Source organism: Haemaphysalis longicornis, unplaced genomic scaffold, assembly GCF_048455015.1.
Source record: "Haemaphysalis longicornis isolate Haplotype H1 unplaced genomic scaffold, Haemaphysalis longicornis Haplotype H1 scaffold_7, whole genome shotgun sequence".
Classification (NCBI taxonomy): Eukaryota; Metazoa; Arthropoda; class Arachnida; order Ixodida; family Ixodidae; genus Haemaphysalis; species Haemaphysalis longicornis.
The window spans coordinates 125151251-125158541 of record NW_027526422.1 but is presented as its reverse complement, the minus strand read 5'-3'; the positions used below and the strand labels follow the sequence as shown (position 1 = coordinate 125158541).

General features: G+C 48.1%; 1 long non-coding RNA gene across 1 annotated transcript; it reads left to right on the top strand.

The window, feature by feature from the left end:
• The first annotated feature begins 439 nt into the window (after positions 1-439).
• LOC144145045 (uncharacterized) lies at positions 440-5211 on the top strand. The gene is made up of 4 exons (XR_013317407.1): positions 440-841; positions 4100-4201; positions 4344-4523; positions 4663-5211. It is a non-coding gene; the product is annotated as an uncharacterized LOC144145045 (long non-coding RNA).
• The last annotated feature ends 2080 nt before the right edge of the window (positions 5212-7291 follow it).

Genomic DNA, 7291 nt, shown 5'->3' with positions numbered 1-7291 from the left:
GCATAAATCTTTCGTTGAATGCCGGCGTCACACTTACACGGATGCTTATCAGGTAGGGCAAAATCCAGTCTCAACAGTGTTTCCTGATTAGAACCGCTATCAATCATTGCAGCTCGTTGTTCCACATTCAAACAACCGCGCCAAAAAGGGGGTAAGATACTAGCGCCACAGGCGGCTGCTTTACACAACAAAACAAGTGCGAAGCTGTGGCAGATTTGCGAAGCTTATGCGTGGGGAAGGGAATATCGTGAAGGCGGTGTTTTTTAGGACCGCACACAAAAAGAAGAGTAGGTTTTGCTAATAAAGCCGTACAAAATTATTATGAATTCTGCAATTAGTTTGCAAATCTTTTTTAAATTTACATGTGGAAGAAATTGAAATGAAACTTACTGATTATTTTCAAATTTTCAAATCTGGGGTGCAGTGAATGCCGGGAAGCCTCCATGCCAGGAAGCCGTGTTGCACCGGGAATGCGCTCTAGCTGTGTTTCAAACCGTTTCCTCTTTTGTGGTATTACATTTAGCTGAAACCGTCCTTCCGTGTCGACGTCTGTCGTTAGCTGTGCCAGCGACTACAGTAGGTTTACTGTCAGCAGCGATAACGCTGGTAGTGTGTGTGAAAGAAAACTGGAAAGTTCGTTGCGCTCTCAGCGGTGGCTTCTCGTTCACTGTAGCGATTTTAGTGTGAACATTGTATTGGTGATATGACGCCTTCAGAATTTAGTCGAGGTGGCAGAAGTGGCGTCGTCTCAAGAAAGAGGTGTGCAACTTATGGCTCCCAGCTCGGACACACGCGGCTTCGGGAAAATGTTTTGTTGTAATTCTTCTGGGACACACTTCAGGTGAGTGTACGCTTAAAAAACTTTCCCTGCCAGACTATGAACTTCCAGCAGCTTCCAGTGTGAGGCTTGTGTTATTCGAAAGATTTCGTGTTTTATAGTGCCCCCAGCGCTTGTCCGAATGCAAACGACGCTTTGTTCACCGGGAAATTAATCAATTTAAGGTAAAAGTTTGATTTCCCCTCTAAATCGTGTGTTTTTGTGGTCCGCAATGACATCACAGACAGCCCTGCAGCCTCGGGTCCTTTGACTCACGCGTCCGCCGTACAGGGTGGCGACACGTATAGGCGGTATTCAATGAAATGTTTAGCGGGCGATTTCTCCGCCTGGCAACACTGAAAACCGCCATGTCGGTGGCCACCGTGCCAGCGCATGCTCTTTGCGCCCGCATCTCGAAGAAGAAGAAAAAAGAAACACCAGCGCACGTCGTCTGCTGCGTTTCAGACCGATTATCGGTAGTGGCGTCAACAGGTATAATATTATTCGCACTCACATTAAGTGGTGGCGCTCTTCCTACCCTCGAGCACTTCGAATCCGCGGAGGATGAAACCGCGGCGGCGAACGGCATAAGTCCGACGCTGCATTTGGCTGCCACCGCGGATGTCGACCCAAGTGCACGCGCACCGCATCCACGACTTTGTCTGGTAGGTGCCCTTTAATACGTGGTTGAGTACAGAAACCAAATACTTTCTTTGGAGAAATGGTTCACGCGTACACAGATTTAGCGCTGGCTTTCTCGTGCGCTAAATGTTTCACACCCAGCAAAACAACTCACGTCTGACGTCAGAGCGCGGCGGCTGGCAATCAGCCGATCTGCGGGGGCTACTTCATACGCGTCTGGCGGTAGGTAGATCGTACTGTGCTGCACTCAAGTACACTTGGCGTCGAGGTATTACTTTGTGTTCAGAGGGCAACAGTTTGCTAATGATGCAGTAGTTCCTGCTGTCAAGCGGACCACTGCGCTCAGGTTGCAACCTTTGTGCCATGGCCGACTCGCACTCGCTCGTAGGTGTGCGCGGAGGCTGGGGTTGAATTGCAGATTTGGTTGTCACACTCATGAGCGGAGTCGTGACTTTTCGTGTAACTAACGCTATCGCTAACCACCACACTATCGCGGCACAACTGACTATCGAATCACTCGCACACGCATTGCACGGGAACCCAAGGTCACTCGCGGCCCGAGGCTGCATCCTGCATGGCCGCCATGAAGGCATAGGTATGGTGTACTAGAAGGTAGAGGTGTGTCGTCCGGGGAGAAAACCAATGGAACGCGAGGGTCCCTTTTGCGATGAAAAATTGTAGGTGGCGCTGGCTGCAACAGGAGTTGCCAGGCGACGGCCCGCTGGCGCTGTGCCGCTTGGTGTGCCTGCTTGCTCCGCGGGTTGGTAGCAGACGACACGCGGGCTCCTTTTCACTTTGATTGTTCCGAAGAGTGCTCTTTCCCGTTATTTGACATGTGTTATGAAACGTGATGCAATAAAATGGATATATAAGACTCTTTAGTGTTATAAATGTATAAAAATCTTCACAGGCGATGTAACAGACGATACTTGTCGAACTGATCTGCCACCTCGGCCTATTGTCGTCTGCGACTGCGTATCTGCGTCGTCGTTCTGGTGCAAGAAACTTACAGCCGTTTCGCGCATCGTTTTATCGTTGGAAATTGAACACAGTGTGTGAGAAAAGTCTCAGGAGTGTGATTTGTGCACGAAATGACGGAAAGGCGCCGGGATAAGAGGGTCAGCTCTTGCTTTGTGCCGCTCTGCAACAGCGGACTGCGATCATGCAAAGAAAAAAGGTTGCTTTTTCGGGTGCCCGTGGAGCCCGATCGCCGTGAATTGTGGTCCAGGAATATAAAAAGAGTTGACAGGCCACTAGACGCAGGCAGCGTTGTCTGTGAGAGGCACTTTGAACCCCAATTTATTAAGCGGAAATTCCAAACAACAGTGACCGGTGAGCTCGTGGAAATTGAACTAGAGTGGCCTTTGCTTACAAATGATGCCGTTCCTACGATTTTTCCTGACGCACCAAGCTACATGACGAAGTCACTTCCTAGGAAGAGAAAAAAAAGGAACCTGTGCGACCAGCATCTACCGGCAGCAAAACGACAGAAAGGGTTGCGCCTCGAAAAGGAAAATTCTGCGGAACCAACTCAAGACGTGGAAAGTGAAGAAGCTTGGGTCGCCGAAAGGCAAAGGGTATCCTTCGGCAACCTAAAAATGCCCCAGTCCTGGCCCAAAATCACCCTTCCCAGCTGCCTAAATGTGTTCCAGTACGGCGAATGTGAGTCCGATGCTTCTGGAGAGGAGAGCAGAATAGCTTTCAAGAAGATGGTAAGAGTTGAAGTGGCAGGTTCAAGACAGGATGAAAGGGCAGTTGCTACCGTATACCTGAACGGTAAAAAGTCGCAACAAAAAGAGGTCGCAACACCAGGAGAGGCTGAAGCCCTCATCAACGATGTGAACAGAATGGCCTTATGCCTTGGCGCAGGGCTACACCCGGTCGCGAGCAAATGCTCATCCTTCAACGGGAAGTTTTTTTTCCAAGTAGTGTTCTCGCACAGTCAAAGATGGTCAGGCGAGTTGCATTCACTGCAAGTATCAGCGAAAGCTAATTCTTAACCAGCTTGCGCGAATAAGATACCGAGTAAAAGCTAGGAACAACACAGTTGCTGTTCGGCGGAACCTGAAAAAAATGAGGGCGAAGCTAAAGAAAGCAAAAATTAGCATAAGCCAGATGAAGGCGATGAATGAGCAACTGCCGGAAAAGCAGTTCTCAGAGAAAATCAAAGGCCTCCCCTCTAAACAACAGGCCGCCGTTCGAGCATGCTTTGAAGCAGCCAGGAGAAAGTCTACAAAGGGTATGAAGTACCGAAATGACTGGCTGCTCGAGTGCATACTAATGCGTATGCGAAGCCCGCAGCTGTACGAGCACTTGCGGCGCCACGAGATCTTGGTTCTACCTGGCCGCAGCTGCATAAGGAAAGCAATGCAGCATTTCAAAAGCGGCTTAGGATTCAATCCAAGTACCTTTGATGCCTTGCGTGAGAAAACAAAGACAATGGACGACTTCAGCCGACATGGGCTAATAGTATTCGACGAGATGAAACTTTCCGAGAACATCGAAGTGAAATCATCAGGCAAGTTCTCTTCATATATTTTACCATACCAATTAACAGAAATAAAGCATTGGTCTTTCTGAGGTACACACAAATATTGCAATCAGTGTTGTTCCTTACCGTGTTAAACGATTAAAACGCAGGCTCCATCGAGGGATTCGTCGACCTCGGAGGGCTGGGAGAAGAGAGTTCTGGAGGCGAGCTTGCTGACCACGGCCTGGCGGTCGTGTTCCAGCCTTTCACAGGTATGGTGTATACACTGACGATGCACCATGCGGGATCGATATTGTGCGATATATCCGGTTGCCTAATTAAACTAAGTTACAATATCAATTTCTGCGGTTAAGTTAAATTGTAATATACTGCTTTACTGTGTTCATTTTCCAGGACAGTGGATGCAAATATTGGGAGTATTTGCGTCAAGGGGCAACGTCAAGGCGGCTGCACTGTCGAAAGTTGTGCTGGAGGCGACGTTACTCTGTGAGCAGGCGGGCCTTTTTGTCGATGGTGTGACGTGCGATGCTGCCAGCTGGAATCGCAGCATGTGGAAGCTTTTCGGCATAAGGGGTACGTTTATTAAGCACAATGCACCTCGCGCTGGTAACGTTGGTAATGGGAAGTCATGCGTCGAGTTCATAATTATTTACTCGGTGTATTCTAACAGGCTGTATAAAACTTTGTTGTTGTTGTTTTTTTCTGCATTCAGGTTCCTCAGCAAGCATCAAGTGCAAATGCCTCCACCCAGCTGATGAACGCCGCTTTTTACATTTTTTTTTTCAGACTTCCCGCATTTGATGAAAAACGTACGCAATGGCTTTCTAGAGACCGGCTACGATACACCGAAGGGTAACGTGCATGCTGGCTTCATAAAAGAAGCATGGGAGAATGACCGCAGCAGCGTCACACTCAAGGTCATGCCTCACATAAGCAGGCTGCACCTCTACCCGAACGGCTTCGAGAAGATGAGGGTAGGCCCAGCTCTTCGCCTCTTCAGTGAAGAAGTATTAAAAGGCCTATATTTTTACCGCAGCCAAGTAGAAAAGGTCTATGGACCTGCGGGTGAGACGGAAGCATTTATTTTGCGGATGTCGAAGTTGATCGCCATCATGACATCACGCTGTGCAAAGACAAGTTTGAGACCGGACTCTGCCAACGCCGCATACTTGAAGGAGTTTCTGATTTTTCTGAACGAATGGGAGCTCGTTCATATCCGCGATTGAAAAAAGGTGTTCCTAAGTGCGAACACGGCGGAGGGCCTCCGCGTGACTGCGCAGTCAACGTTAGATCTTGTTGCTTACCTCTGCGCCGACTGCAACTTCAAATACGTACTCACATCGAAGCTCAGCCAGGACAAGCTGAAGAATCTTTTTGGAATCGTCAGGCAGTTCAACGGCACTAACGATCACCCAACCCCAGCACAGTTTCTGGCGACATTGAATGTCCTAGCGTTCTACAACTTGGCACGGCCACCAAAGGGAGGAAACTGTGACCCCCAGGGGCCCAGACTATAACAGCGTTGCTCGGTGAGGTAAACGCCACGTGCCGTAAAAGCTGCCCTGATGTCGTCAGTAAGTTGGACAAGCTGGTGGACGTGGGAAATCTTGAGGATGCAGAGCACGCCATGAACTCGTTTGCACCGCAGGACCATGAATACATCACCCAGAATAGTCCGGCTCGCCTTGTCTACTATATGTAGCAGGATACGTAGCCCGAAAAATGATCCAGAAGACAGACTGCCGACCTTGCTCTGAAAGACTCACTATTCCTGGGGAATCTGCCTGGTCAGATGCATGGAACGAGTTTATTGAAGAGTTTGACCATGGTGGCCTTCTTTATCCGTCTGGCGAGCTTGCCAGGCTTGTAACAACTCTGGAGGACTCGTTTACCGTCTTTTTTAGCCACAACAAGATCACCGCATCAAGCATGACAGACCTTGCCACCTTCTTGCAGGGCGTTCAGTTGCCGAAAGTTGGCTGTTGCGACCATGAGCGGGAACTAACACTTGCAATAGTGAAGTTGTACATACTTTTACGATTCCGCTTCTATGCCAAGTCTTTGAACCGGGAGAGAGCGTCTAAAAGAGAACAGCTGAAGCACCTGAAGCTAAGGAGGTGTAACTAGGTCGCATGCTTGGAAGGGCTGGTCTTTCCCGCTATTATTTGTGTAAGCATTTTATGCATGTAAATGCGTACCGTTAAGGAAGAGCACAGTAGAGAGACTCCCATGACTTGATTTGAACTAGGTCCCGTGTGACGATGTCAATTATTTCAGGTGATTTGAGCCTATTGTTACAGTTCTCGAATGAGCCTCACACTAGTTTGTAAATACGATTTACTTTTATTATCTCATAAATTTGTCTCTTTGTCTCCACTGATACCCTTGTATGTATACAAAATATACCAAGTTCACAAATGAAAACGTGTTGTCTGCTGTTTATTTCACTTTTAGGCATGCACGCATGTTGTATCGTTTAGCACATCTCTTTGGTTTCTCTCGTGAAACATGAAAAATTCATGACACGCGCGGAAGCGTACCGCACTGCTGCTGAGAAGTAAAGTTCTTTAGGTAAATGAGCGAATTCTCTCGATGTGAAGGTAATCAGTAATCCCTCGTTAACACTATGTTGTAAAATCCGCCGAAAATTTTGATATAAGCGGAGTTTCGATTTAATTGAAACGCTAAAAATTTGTAGTTGCGGTAACAGAAGCTCTACTGCATAGGGGAGCTTTCGTATACAGACAAAATAATTCGCAGGAAAAACCATTTTTGCTATTAAGGAAGAAAGAACCGCGTGGTGCTCGGTCTACTTCTCGTTCGCAACTATTCCCACAAAAGCGTTCTCGAGCTGCTGAATGCATCGCATGTTGGTCGCCGTCGCTACATTCAACTTCGTAGCAAAGCTTGCGCAGCATATTGGTTCTTTTTGCCGTTGCAGGAACATCCCAGGGCTCCTCGTCGTCCGCATGATCAGCTCATTTGTGCACAGCTATCTCAACGATGTCGGCGTGGGACACCATATTACAGCGTGTACCCCGCGTAAATTCACCATTCAGCGTAAATTTGAACGTTCCGCGCATCTGGGAGCTAAGGATTCAAACGGAGACATTATCAGCTGTCTATAAGGGACTTTTCCTTGTGTACTCTACATTTCAAAATATTCGTGGCCTCCCGAAAAAAACGTTTAGAGACAAAGGGGGACAAATACATATCGCCTATAGCAGCCATATATAATTGAGGGGTGTGAAAAAGTTTTCGACTTTAGCGATTTTTCGAGCCTTGCCATGGCTGGCGCCTTGCAGGTGTCGTGAAATTACCCCTCCTCCCCCACCCCCCTA